Genomic DNA, 14,151 nt, shown 5'->3' with positions numbered 1-14,151 from the left:
CCCTGGGCTCCCTGCTCTACCAGCCCTGGCTTTGAGTCCATTTCATGACCCTGATGAGACCAGATTCCCAGCTGATGACGCCCATTCCCAATCACCAGCTTCCAGCTCTTTGGCCCCTCCCCCATCCACGCGCTCACTCCTCTGGCAGGCTAGCTGGGCTTTTGGCTGGGAACTGAGCTCAAAGCGGAAACAGGCAGTTGGGAGGTGTGATTTATGTCTCTGACTTCACCCCAGGCTGGAGCCCAAACACTTGGACCCTCCCCGCAAGTACCCGTCTGGCAAATTCTCTCCTCCCTCTCAAAATCTCAGGCTCTTCTAGCTGGTCAGAGGTCTTCCAGGCAACCCCATCCTCACTACCATCCCCCCTCTCCACTAACACTACCACTCACACCTGTAGCTCCTGCTGATTACAGTGATAGAAGAATTAACTTCACTATTACCCACAGGAGGCAGGATTCTATCAGCCCCAAACAATAGGTAAATCCCTCCATATATCTAATTTCCTTCTCTCCTGCTGTTGACCAGTAGTTGGTAGAAACAAAGGGGAGCTAACTCACTCAGAATTCTACCTCTGGCCTCTCAAGCTCTCTTTGCAGATTTAAGGTAATCCTCAATCCTGTGATTGTTTCTATGTCTAGAGACTTCTTATAAACATTCTCAAAGACATCAGAGTACCATTTTCTTGCTCCTGATCAGTAACTTGATGCATATCTTTATCTGCCATTTGTCAAGAGCTGGAAAGCACTCTCCCACCCCCCACAATCAGGAAGCCTAGAGTCAGAAAATACCTTGCTAGGAAGTGAGAGCCCTCTAACTCCTTCCTGGGGCTCCCACCTTTACCACTTAGAAAATCCTACTACAAATCTAGTTTCTTCTTTTCTCACTTTTAAAGATTCCTCATCAATCAAATGCCCTTGTTAACTTTAGAGAATAGTTGAGGAGGATTAAATGAGGAAATCAATTTGAAAGATACAAAATGCTGCTTCATAGGATTATTTTGAGGTTAAATGAGGTCACATATGTAAAATGCTTAGATCTATACGTGGTACTGGATAACTATTAGCTGTTTTCTCCTGTAATATCTCAAAAATTGGGGAGGGAACTGGGAGTTTGCCCTTCCTAGGCATCTAGAGCCCATGGGCTTATTATAACCTTGTTGGATGGGAAGCTCAGATTCCTAGGTTTTAGTTTCTGAAAGTACATGGTTGCATGAATGAATGAATCCATGCTCCATTCAGTTTTCTGGGGTCTGGCCTCTCCTTCCCTGGCTTCCTTCCCATCACCCCCTACAGAGCCTTTCCCCTAGATCACTGAGCTCATCCTGGTTACCAATTATTTGTTTATTCCTAGCCCCCACACAAGGACTCCAGCCCCAACCCTGGTTTTCCCCGGAGTTCCTGTATGAGAATCTGAATGTGTTGGGGTAAGATGGAACCTCAAGGCTCACCTAGCCCAATTTCTTTGATTTAGGAAAGACAAAATTGAAAGCCAAAGAAGGGCAGACTTGCTCAAGTTGGAACTTCCAAGTCAAGTACCTGGATTCAGCCCAGGGAGTCCCTGTGTGCTTTCAAGGGAAAAAGAATTCTCATCCCCTTCTTCATTTCTCTCTCTCAGTGAGTAGAATAAATCACTATTTTTAACTACCTAAAACATGAGCAAAAGCTGGAGAAAGGCTCAAGTAAGTCCCTCCACATACAAGCTTACTGGCTTCTTCCTTATTTTCCCGGGTCTTCTCTAATCCTTATATCTGCCCCTTCTTGCATTCTTCCCTTCCTCCACCTCCAGTCACACTTAGATGGCTTCTGTGCTAACGTGTATGTCATTTGCACATCAACAATAGATCAATAGATTTGGGGGGTTTTTTGTGTTTGTTTTTTTGTTTTGTTTTGTTTTTTTGAGACGGAGTCTCACTCTGTCTCCCAGGCTGGAGTGCAGTGGCACAATCTCAGCTCACTGCAAGCTCCGCGTCCCGGGTTTATGCCATTCTCCTGCCTCAGCCTCCCGAGTAGCTGGGACTACAGGCGCCCGCCGCCACACCCAGCTAATTTTTTGTATTTTTAGTAGAGACAGGGTTTCACCATGTTAGCCAGAATGGTCTCGATCTCCTGACCTCGTGATCCACCTGCCTCAGCCTCCGAAAGTGCTGGGATTACAGGTGTGAGCCACCGCACCCAGCCTTGTTGTTTTTTTGAGACAGTGTCTTACTCTTTTGCCCAGGCTGGAGTGCAGTGGCATGATCTTGGCTCACTGCAACCTCCACCTCCCAGTTTCAAGCAATTCTCATGCCTCAGCCTCCTCAAGCAGCTGGGATTACAGGCGTGCGCCACCATGCCCAGCTAATTTTTTGTATTTTAGTAGAGACGAGGTTTCACCATGTTGCCCAGGCTGGTCTCAAACTCCTGAACTCAGGCAATCCACCCGCCTTCGCCTCCCAAAGTGCTGGGATTACAGGTGTGAGCCACCGCGCCCGGCCTAGATTTGTTTTTAAAAAGTGAATTTGTTGCTGAGCACAGTGGCTCATTCCTGTAATCCCAACACTTTAGGAGGCCAAGGCAGGAGGATCACTTGAGCCGAGGAGTTCGAGACCAGCCTAGGCAAACATAGTGAGACCCTGTTCCTACAAACAAACAAAGAATTAGTTTAAAAAGGAAAAGAAGAATGGGTCAATGGCTTTCTTTGAAAGTGTTTAGTCTGAATCCAACACCTAGGTCCAAAGTGGGGTACACTTGACCAGCAGCTTCTGTGAGCATGACCACCCCATAAGCCTCATAAAGGCATTCCTTTTGCCTTTGCCAGTGAGTCTCCAGCATTCCAAAGATAAACCTAGTGGACTGGTCTTTCCTAAAGTAAAGCCAGATTGCTTGGGTTTGAATCCCAGCTCTTCTGCTTACCTTGGGCAAGTTTGTGCCTCAGTTTCCTCATTTTATGGAATAGGTCAATAGTACCTCCCTGATAGAGGGGCAGTGCCAATTAAACAAGTTAATACATACAAAGCTCTTAGAATGCATACTATGTAGCATAAAGCATAAGCTATTATTATTATAGGAGAGACAATAACTCCAGGAAGCTGTGCCTCCACCTCCACCCCCCATACATACTTGAGCCATGTGGCATGGTTCCTCTCTCTTCCTGGGATCTCATTACCCTTCTCCAAACCTGCCCATCTGGCCCCTGTACAGTCTTACCCTTAGCCAACCCCCAGCTCTACCCCTGGGGCCCAAACCTGGGTGTAGGGGAGGGAAGAAGAAAGAAAAAACGTGGCCATTTTAGGGCAGAAGAGCTGTTAGAGGGGAGAAGGGGTGGGGGCAACAGGGAAGTGGACCCAGAGTTGGGAAGCTCCTTATTGGGAAAGGCCCCCGTCTGATTCTGGGAGACAGAGGCCAGGCCTGGGCACTCAGCCAAGTCCAAAGAGCAGGCCCCAGGCCCTAGTCCTGGCCCCCAAAGCCAGCACCAGTGAAGAGACTAAATATTCAGTTGCTTTGGGCCCTTCTCCAGACAGTCACAGGACACTTTCCCTACCCCAGCCTCACCTCTTCTGACAAAATACCCATGGTGATTAAAGTAGCTAGAACCAGGAGTGCAACGTCCCTGTGTATGTATGTGTGTGCTGGGAGGAGAGAGAGACTCATGCTTCCGGGCCATAATAAGGTCAAACCACTGTTCCAAAAGTGGCTGTCTCTAGGACACTGCCCACCACCCACAACCCCCACTACCTCCCCCCAAGTCCAACGGCTGGCTGTGAACTCCTCCTACAGGAATTCAGCCAGTTCTGGGGAGACTGCTGATGAGGGGGGGCCCAAGGGTGAGTAACGGTTCCCGTGGGGATCGGGGTGCCCATGACTAATCAATGAGAGGGTGAGAAATAAAACTTACATTCCTTGACTTGTAGGGCAGTAGCTGGAGGTGGGAGGTGGGGCAGGGGCAGACTGAAGCAAGGACAGCCAAGTAGGGACGAAGAGAGGGAAGCGAGGCTGAGGTGGGGGTAGGGAGCCTTTCCAGCCCTGCTCTCTCCACATCTCAGGCTGAAGGAGAGGCAGGCCCCAGGTAACCAAACACCTGGGTTTCTGCTTCCCATCCCCTGGCAAATAAGCTTCTCCTCCAGTTCATTCAATCCAGGGCTACAGACTTTGAATGGGCTGAGGGAAGGGCACACTGACATCTCATTTGCATTCCTCAGCCCCTACCCCACTTATCTAGGAGTCCCTGTGCCCAGAAGACCCGGCTTGGAAAAACTCCCCTGTGCAAGACTGAGAGCTAGACTAAGGGCATAAGAGCGGAAATGAGCCAGGAGCCAAGATGCTGAGAAGGAAGGAAGCCAGCCTGCTGCCACAAAGGAGTCAGGAAAGAGAGGGAACAAACAGCCAAGTGCTTCCTGCCCATCCCCTTCCCTGCCTCCCCACCAACCTCCTCCAGCCTGTCCAGACATCTCAGGCCCAGGGGGAGTGGGGAAAGGAGAGCAGAGACCTACACGAAATGCCCTCTAAAGCTTCCAGCTCAGCAGCCTTCATGGCAGAGGCCAGGGCTATTCTCAAAGCAGCTCCTGTATCATAGCTAGATGATCACTCCCGTGTCAGCCAGTTCCAGAAGCCCCCTTACCCCAATTTCCTCCACCAAAGTGACCCATTCCTCTCTGTTTCAAGCTTGCTTTCCCTGGCCCTCCAGTATCTGCAGTTGAAAGAGAACACCATGAGTTTGGGAAGGGACGTGGTGGTGGGGAGGGTTGGGAGAGTTTTAAGAACAGGCAGCCCTCTTCCCCAAACTGCTATCTCACCTCCCACTGCACTAGTATGAGAGCAGGGGCAATCACACCTCACACACACGCACCCCAACTTTAGCCGATTGACAGCTCAGGATACAGTACACCCATGCAAATACACCAACACAAACACGTTCAGATTTTCAGACCATACACACACACAGAGGGAGGTTTTCACCTCACAGGCACATTCACATCACACAGGATCTTTTCCCAGCCTGGCCGGCACAAATGGTGAACATGAGAAAGATGTAGAAACCTGGGCCAACTTGGACCCAAAATATATTCCAGGTTTGGCCCTTCTCCAGACCTGTTTCTCCTTTCCTTGCTACTCTCCCAGGGCTTTCCCATGCAGAACACAGGAGAAGGTGGAGAGGCGGCACCTGAGGGTGCTCTGTTCCTAAGCTGTGATAGTCAGCTCTGTCTGCGTTTCTGGAACCCAGCCCCCCCTCCCTGAGGTGATCACATGGAAAATGTCCAGCTGCGGTTGCTTGGAGAGATGAGCTCAGCCAGTCTGAGTGGGGCTGGGGGCCTGGACTCAGCGTCAGACTTTCCACTTCGGACCTTACCCCTCCTCCCACCTCCAAATACCACTCCAGGGATTCAGGAGCAGGAAAGGGGCCAAAGGGACTTCTGACACAAATGTCGCAGTCTTGGACTGGTTCAGAGGGGAAGAGTGGACACTGATGAAGGGCAGAACAGATCTGGAAGCACCTCTAGTCTGCTTCATTCCTGCATACCCACTTCAGGGAAATAAATCCAAAGATAGACCAAAAAAGACAAGGGAGACTAGCTTGCAGTGTAAGAAGTGGGGGAAGATGACTTCAGAAAGTCACTTCAGAAAGTCATCTTCCCAGGGGTGGGAGGGGGAGGGTGGGGAACTCAAGAAAGAGTAGATTCAACTCAATGACCCCAAAATGACAAAAGACATAGAAAGCTGTGTCCTAAATGGAAAGCTGGGGGTGGCAGAGGAAGGAGCAGACCGGTGTTCCACACTACCTCTCATCGGCCAATGAAGAACTCCTGACCTGGCAGGAGGAAAGGATGAGTCCCTTAATCCAGTCTTCCAAAGTCTATTTCCCACTCTCCGTGACTCTGCACCCCTGCCCTCCCTCTCCTCACGTTCCTTTCCCTCTATCCCTCCTCTCTGTTGTGTGCTTCCCCTTTCCTGTCACCTTTCCTGTCACCTACCATCTTTCTAGGATCCTCCTTCCTGGTTCCTCCACCCACTTCTCCTTCACCAATCCCTAGCCACTCTGTCTTTTCCTCTCTCTAAACCCTCTCTGTCTACCTCTTTGCTCTTATTTATGTCTCCAACCTAACCCATTTCCCCCTCCTTCTCCCTCCTTATTCTCCCCAGCATAACCCACAGAGCTTTATACATAGTAAGCATTCAAAATGTATACTACTTAGATCAATGGCATTTATTAATTAATGTCCCTTACACAATTCTAGGAACTTAGAGCAGACTGAGATCTTTATTAGTTAAAATGTTGGAGCCACGAAAGGTTTTGGTTTTTTTTTTTTTTTTTTTTTTTTTTTGAGACTGAGTCTCGCTCTCTTGCCCGGGCTGGAGTGCAGTGGCGGGATCTCAGCTCACTGCAAACTCTGTCTCCCAGGTTCACGCCATTCTCCTGCCTCAGCCTCCCAAGTAGCTGGGACTACAGGCACCCACCACCTCGCCCAGCTAGTTTTTGTATTTTTTAGTAGAGACGGGGTTTCACGGTGTTAGCCAGGATGGTCTCGATCTCCTGACCTTGTGATCCGCCCGTCTCGGCCTCCCAAAGTGCTGAGATTACAGGCTTGCGTGACCGCACCTGGCCAACACGAAAGGTTTTGATCTGAGAAGTAACATCATCAGAGCCTTAGTTTAGGAAGATTAATTTGCCTGCAAAGAGTAGGGTGGATTTCAGGGGAAAATGAGACCCTTTTTTTTCATTTTCTCTCGTTCTTTCTTCAACTGTTTCTTTTTTTTTCTTTTTTTTTTTTTTTTTTTTTTGAGACGGAGTCTCGCTCTGCCGCCCGTGCTGGAGTGCAGTGGCCGGATCTCAGCTCACTGCAAGCTCCGCCTCCCGGGTTCCCGCCATTCTCCTGCCTCAGCCTCCCGAGTAGCTGGGACTACAGGCGCCGCCACCTCGCCCGGCTAGTTTTTTTGTATTTTTTAATAGAGACGGGGTTTCACCGTGTTAGCCAGGATGGTCTCGATCTCCTGACCTCGTGATCCGCCCGTCTCGGCCTCCCAAAGTGCTGGGATTACAGGCTTGAGCCACCGCGCCCGGCCTCAACTGTTTCTTTCTCTCTGACTTCTTCACCATCTGACAGGCTTCCCCACCTGACCACAACTTCCTCTCTCCCTTCAGTGAGTCTTCCCTCCTTCCTTGAGTTTTCCTTCCCTTTACCCCTATCCTGCCCTTCCTCCTCTCAACCACCCCCCCTTCCTAGAACATCTGTAAGCAATCGGCTTCTAGAGAGGGGTAGGGTTGAGATTTCCCAGCCAGCTGTGGGGGTGTGGCCAGCTGTGGCCGACTGGGTGGAAGAGTGTGGCCTGAAGGGAGGGCCGCTCTCCCTAGAGGTGAAAGCTTGGAGTACCATTCCACTGTTCCTGTTCCTAGGCACGCAGCTCTTTAATCAAACCCCAAACTTCTCTTCTTTCCAGGTCAATCTCATCACACACCCCTTTTCTATCTGAGAGACCTGGAAGCCCTAACCCTACCTCCCAGTTCCACAATTCTATCATCTGGAACCCTCTAGCCACATGTAGATTAGAGACTGGAAGAAGGCATCCAAAATCCCAACTGCTGGACATCTGTTGAAGGGAATATAAACCGAAGGGTCAGAAAGCTCCTCCTCTTGGCTTCTCCCTTAGGGCTTTGAATCCAATCAAGGACTGAGGCCAGAGGTTGGGGGTGTGGGTATTCTTACTTACTACAGGTAAAGCAGGAAGTTCAATACATTTTTGTACATTAGACCCAGAAGTAACCACTTGTGAATTGTGAATATATAAACTGTATACAACATTACCTTCTTTTATACTATTATCTCAATTTAGTAAGCCTCAACCTTGGAGTCCAGGGGTTAAGAATCTTCTAAGGCTTTGTGCCTCCTCAAGTTATAGCTCTGGAAGAAACGGAGGGGGCTCTGCTTCCCAGGAGTGCTCTGTGTCACCGGGCTCATAAATATCAGCCCAAGACTCTCCATTTTACTTTTATGCACTGGCTGCTGGGGACACCTGGAACCTTTGCAGGAATTGCTGTAAACCCCACTTATCCCCTAGTTCAGCACCCTAACAGGTTAGCTCTCCCTGAAGAGAAAGGCAAGGGGATGGACCTATTATTCTTAGCTCTGTACATGATCCCTGGAAAACAAATGTGCTCATTGTGGGGTGATGATGGACAGCGAGGAATTTGCAGCCAAGGAAGGAGTGTATGTGTTTGTTTGGGGGTAGAGAGATGAGGAGCGCTAGAGGTCCAGAGAACTCATGAGGAAGACTTATGAAAACCAAGGAGAGGGACATGCTGGGCCCCATCCCCAACTTTGTGCCATTGTGTTAAGGACTAATGGCACACTGTGCTCTACAAACACACACACACACCCTGATTCCTACCTGATCAGAGATGCTGTTATCTCTATAAAGCCAGAAAGAGCTGAGGCTAGTAACATAGCATGTCTGGGTTTGGAGTGCAATCTGTGGCCTCCTGCCTTCCTCCCCAGCCTCTTCCAATGCCCTTTCTGTCTGGGATTGATAATCCTTCCCAAGAGAGGGCTGGAAATGGCAGTCGGACTTGTAGAGGTGGGAGGAAACGCCTGGCTCATCCTCAACCCCTCACAGCCCCAGTCGGATGTGCACTGGGAATCCTGGTGCTCCAGGTCCCTTCCTGATGGGCTCCAGATGTGCTTACATCTGGGAAGGCCATCCCAGGAAGCTGACACTCCCACCCACAGCTCCCACCCCGGATGGTTCTCTCCTCTAACTTCCAGGCCCTTGAGCTGAGAAGCTTCAGGCACCCCTTTCCTCTCGAGAGGTAGGTACAAGGCAGCAAAGGGGAGAGAAAGGAAAGACATGGGGGTGGCCTGAGTGAGCAGATAAAATGAGGTCAATGTTTAGGACACCCCAGAGGATCTTGTTTTCCTTTTAACTTCCTATCTGGGGTTGTTACATTTTGCCGTAGCATTCTGGTGCCTCCAAAAATGCCAAAAATAAATTGAGAAAAACTCAAGAACTTTTGGAAGAGAAGACATTAGCAAGAGTGGGGGAAATTCCTTCCCACTGATCTGCTTAATCTGGATTCCTGACACTCTCCTGTCAGTGCCCACCCCTAGTCCCTGTTCCCCTGTGCCTCCCCAACCTAGTCTCGCCTGGAAAAACTCCCAGTTTTTTCCCCACAGAGGTATCTAGTCATAAGAGTCTGAGTCGCTCTCTGTCGCCGAGGCTGGAGCGCAGTGGTGCTGTCTCAGCTCACTGCCACCTCCACCTCCTGGGTTCAAGCAATTTTCCTGCCTCAAACTTCTGAGTAGCTGGGATTACAGGCTCCTGCCACCACACCCAGCTAATTTTTTGTATTTTTAGTAGAGACAGGGTTTCACCATGTTAGCCAGGCTGGTCTCAAACTCCTGACCTCAGGTGATCTGCCCGCCTCAGCCTCCCAAAGTGCTGAGATTACAGGCGTGAACCACCACATCTGGCTCTAGTCACAGTCTTAATCACTGGGTTCAGAGTCCTGGAGCAACAAAAGAACCCAAGCATCTTATCGCTAATGTCTGCTTTTGTCACCCTAGTCAACATCTTTCATCCACCCCTCCTGTGCTGTGTGCAAACTGGGGATAGAAAAAGGAGAGGAGTCTGGGTTTATTTTAGGCATAGGACGCAGAGCAGGGGTTTCTCCTGGGTCAGACAGGGGTTGGGGATGGTGGAGGTGACTCACAGATGATAGAACCCTCAGTTCCTCTAGGCAGAGACCTGAGTCAGAGCAGCAACAGAGCCTGAGGGTGCAGATGGTCTACTCCTGTACTTTCCAATTTCCCTCTATTAGACACACACATACACACACAGAGAATGGATCCTGGTATAACTGGGCTCCTATTCTACTTCTGGAAATCCCCCCATCCCCGCCTTCAGCTTCATAATTTTCCTAAATATCCCACCTTCCTTCACTCTGTGAGATCCAACTTCTTTATTTGCTTGTTTGTTTTTGTTTTGTTTTGTTTTTGAGATGGAGTCTCATTCTGTCACCCAGGCTGGAGTGTGATGGCGCAATCTCGGCTTACTGCAACCTCCGCCTCCCAGGTTCAAGCAATTCTCCTGCCTCAGCTTCCCAAGTAGCTGGGATTACAGGCACCCACCACCGCACCTGGCTAATTTTTGTATTTTTACTAGAGACAGGGTTTCATCATGTTGGCCAGGCTGGTCTCGAACTCCTGACCTCGTGATCCACCCACCTTGGCCTCCCAAAGTGCTGGGATTATAGGCATGAGCCACTGCGCCCGGCCTAGGAAGTTTTATTTCATGGACACCTCAGCCTCCACCACCCCTACCCAACCAGGCTTTTTACAGCCCAACAAGACCTGAGTCTGTTTCTTGAAACCAAGGCATCCAGCCTCAGTGTTCTCAGAATTTCCAGGCATTTGAGAATCTTAAAGAAGCCACTGAGTCTCACCCCAGAGAAATCACATACATACGGACAAAAACTTCCATCCAGTTTCAGAGGATTAATGGATTGTATACCCAATCTTCCCCACCCCACCCCAAAGACAATGGATCTAGGTTATAATTCCTACTCTAGGATCTTCCCCCATACCCCTGTAGAAACCCAGCCTGGTTTACAGGGCTGACATTGCAGTGGGAAAAGCAATGGCTTTGAAATCTACTGGGATGGCCGGGCGCGGTGGCTCAAGCCTGTAATCCCAGCACTTTGGGAGGCCGAGACGGGCGGATCACGAGGTCAGGAGATCGAGACCATCCTGGGTAACACAGTGAAACCCCGTCTCTACTAAAAATACAAAAACTTAGCCGGGCGAGGTGGCAGGCGCCTGTAGTCCCAGCTACTCGGGAGGCTGAGGCAGGAGAATGGCGTGAACCCGGGAGGCGGAGCTTGCAGTGAGCTGAGATCCGGCCACTGCACTCCAGCCTGGGTGACAGAGCGAGACTCCGTCTCAAAAAAAAAAAAAAAAAAAAATACAAAAAACTAGCCGGGCGAGGTGGCGGGCGCCTGTAGTCCCAGCTACTCGGGAGGCTGAGGCAGGAGAATGGCGTGAACCCGGGAGGCGGAGCTTGCAGTGAGCTGAGATCCGGCCACTGCACTCCAGCCTGGGTGACAGAGCGAGACTCCGTCTCAAAAAAAAAAAAAATACAAAAAATACAAAAAACTAGCCGGGCGAGGTGGCGGGCGCCTGTAGTCCCAGCTACTCGGGAGGCTGAGGCAGGAGAATGGAGTAAACCCGGGAGGCGGAGCTTGCAGTGAGCTGAGATCCGGCCACTGCACTCCAGCCTGGGCGATAGAGCGAGACTCCGTCTCAAAAAAAAAAAAGAAATCTACTGGGATTGGGTTTGGATTTCACCTCTGCCCCTTTCTGTTGGCCTTCACTTAGTCACTTCTCTCCTTCAGGCCTCAGTTTCCTAACAGTAAAATGAGGATCATGATACCTTCAGTGCTGGATAAGTTGGGATAAATGGGATAGAGGCAGATTAAAGGTCAAGCCCAGGGCCAGGAATACAGCATGTGCTAAATAAACCATTATCAGTACTCCCCACCCTTCTTCCATGCTACTAAAATTCAGCATGACTCCTGGCATTAGAACTTGCACCTGTATCCTGAACTCCTCTGTGGAAGTTCACTCTTCTGGTTCTAAAACTCCAGCCTTCAAGGCAAGCAGGCTGGCGACAACAGGAGCCTGGTGAGTGTCCTGGCCTTGCCCTTCACCTTCTTCCTCTCCATCAAGCAGACCGTGATTCATAACAGTCAGTCATCACAGCAAATCATTCCTACTGAGCAGTGAAGAGACAGAGGGTACCAAAGAGGTCAGGTTTCAGAGAAAAAACAGAGGCACTTGGAGACACACAGCCTTGGCCAGAGAAAGGCTGAGAGATATACAAGATGAAAAGAAAAAGCTGAGAGAAGATAGAGCATTTAGAGGGACAGTGGGCTCAGAGGAGAAGGCAGTGGGTTTGGAATCTAAACACTTAGGTTCTAGACTCACCGCTAACTGGCTAGCCATATGACCCTGGACAAATCACTTCATCTCTCTACACCAATTTCCTCTTCTGAAGAAGAGTGGACTGACGGCTTCTACCCCTCCTCACTGTCCTTTCTAGGTCAGCTTCCAGGCCTGGAGGTCTGTGCTGAAGTAGCTCTAATTAGGAGGGGACCCCAAGTTCAGGCTGAACCCTGAGCAGAGGAAGAGAGGACCAGGCAAAAGCAGGCATGGTGAGAGGAAAGGCAGGAGGTGTTGGGGCCACTGGGAGAGGACTTATAAGGGCAGAAAAAGCCAAGAGAGGAGGGATATTGGGGAGAGTAGAAAGGCCAGCCAAAGAATGACTAAGGGGCTCCCGGTGTAAACAGGAGCAGGGAATGGACAGGGAGGGGGCCTGTTTGAGTTGGCCAAGGCTGGGGGTGGAGTGGGGAGGAGGACTCGGGCAGGACGCTATGTCCCCTGTCCCCCACCAAGGCTCCTGGGAGGAGCTGAGTCACGCACCTCCTTCCCTGCACCCCTCCCCACCCCCACCCCCAATCTCCCAAATCCTGGGAAAATCTAAAGAGTTTGCCTAGACTGAGAAAGGAGAGTGTTTGGTTCATACACATGTGCTTTGCTGGGCTAAAAAGCAATCAGGCCTCAGCCCTTCTCCTCCCAAAGGGGGTTCCCAGCCCATGGCTTGAGTAGCTTTCACCTAAAGGTTGCCTTTTTGGCAATGCTTGGCTTAAAGATCCTGACCCAGAGATTCCTTGGGTTCCTCACCTAAGAAAGGGTCAGGACTTGCAGATGTGAGGATGGGATATGGGCCAGCATTGCCCCACAGTCTGGCCAGCCAGCCTCTCCCTTGGGCTGCAGCTGGCTCTGGAGAGGGGCTTTTAAAAAAGCAGATGGGTGATTTGGGACAGGAAGTAGAGTAGCAGAGTGAGGGGGAGAGTCATGGCAGGAAAAACAACATTGACTCTGGGCACTCTTATTCTGAGCCTTTCAGCCCAGAGTGGGGCAGAGGACTGGGGAACAGAAGGGACAGGGTTGACTTCAGGAGTAATATTCTGGAAAGGGAGGAGTCCTGGAGGAAAGGGACTGAAAGGCCTCGTAGTCCCCCTCCCCCAGACTAAGATAAAGGCTAGAATCCTGAAAAGTGATCTCATCACACAGAGCCAGAGCTTGGGGAAGAGGTGGGGGGCAGGGGTCACTGCCTTCCCTTACTAGAGTCCCTTCCTCTACTTCCACAGGGGATCTGGGAAGAATGGGGTCCTGGGTTTCAGCTGCTGGTGTTTTTTGGTTTTTGGTTTTTGGATTTTTTTTTTTTTTTTTTTTTTTTTTTTTGGAGATAGCCTTGCTCTGTCACCCAGGCTAGAGTGCAGTGGTGCAATCTTGGCTCACTGCAGCCTCTGCCTCCTGGGTTCAAGTAATTCTCCTGCTTCAGGTTCCCGAGTAACTGGGATTACAGGTGCGCACCACCACATCCGGCTAATTTTTGTATTTTTAGTGGAGATGGGTTTTGCCATTTTGGCCAGGCTGGTCTTGAACTCCTGGCCTCAGGTGATCTGCCCACCTGGGCATCCCAAAGTGCTGGGATTACAGGTGTGAGCCACGGTGCCTGGCCAGAGCTCCCAGTGTTTACAGCCGTTAGGAGCTGAAGGTTGGGTCCCTTTGCAAGACTTCCCACCGCCACCACCACTCCTCACAATTCTCCAGGTTTGTAGGAATCAGGTGAGTTTAATCAAGAAGGTACTGAGGGGCCAGCCACTCGCAGGGTTTTGGTTAACTGTCAGATCCAAGGAAGGGGCTCAGCAGAGGTTTACATACCGTAGGACCAAGAAGGGGACAAACTGGAGCAGAATCCTCCTGGTGAACGACCCCAGACTCCTGGGTTTTCAATACTAGCAGCTTGGAGGAGGAGGCAGCGGAACTTGAGGAGCCGGTGTAGGTCCTCTAGCAAGCTGACTGCGAACGCTGTATCTGTACCTGAACTCTTGTGTCCCAAATCCAGCTGGCTAGAACCCAGGCACCCGGTGGCCCCGGAAGGCAAGGGGGAATCCCAGTTGGCCGGATGCCAGAGGAGTCTCCTGTCGCTTTAGACCCCAAAGTCTCCTCCCTAAAGCACTGAGGGAGACCCCACACACATATACAGGCTTCCTCCACCCACCAGAAGTGATTCCTTTCCTCATTAGGAAATTCTCCGCTCCCTTTTCCGACTCGTTTTC

The 14,151-nt window shown here is 50.5% G+C and overlaps 1 protein-coding gene across 1 annotated transcript in view; it reads right to left on the bottom strand.

The window, feature by feature from the left end:
- PDE1B (phosphodiesterase 1B) overlaps positions 1-14,151 on the bottom strand; it is a 292,990-nt gene that overhangs the window by 149,963 nt on the left and 128,876 nt on the right. The gene's annotated exons all lie outside the window — the stretch shown is intronic.

This window comes from Macaca thibetana, chromosome 11 (genome assembly GCF_024542745.1).
Source record: "Macaca thibetana thibetana isolate TM-01 chromosome 11, ASM2454274v1, whole genome shotgun sequence".
Classification (NCBI taxonomy): Eukaryota; Metazoa; Chordata; class Mammalia; order Primates; family Cercopithecidae; genus Macaca; species Macaca thibetana.
This window is presented reverse-complemented; position numbering and strand designations above follow the sequence as displayed.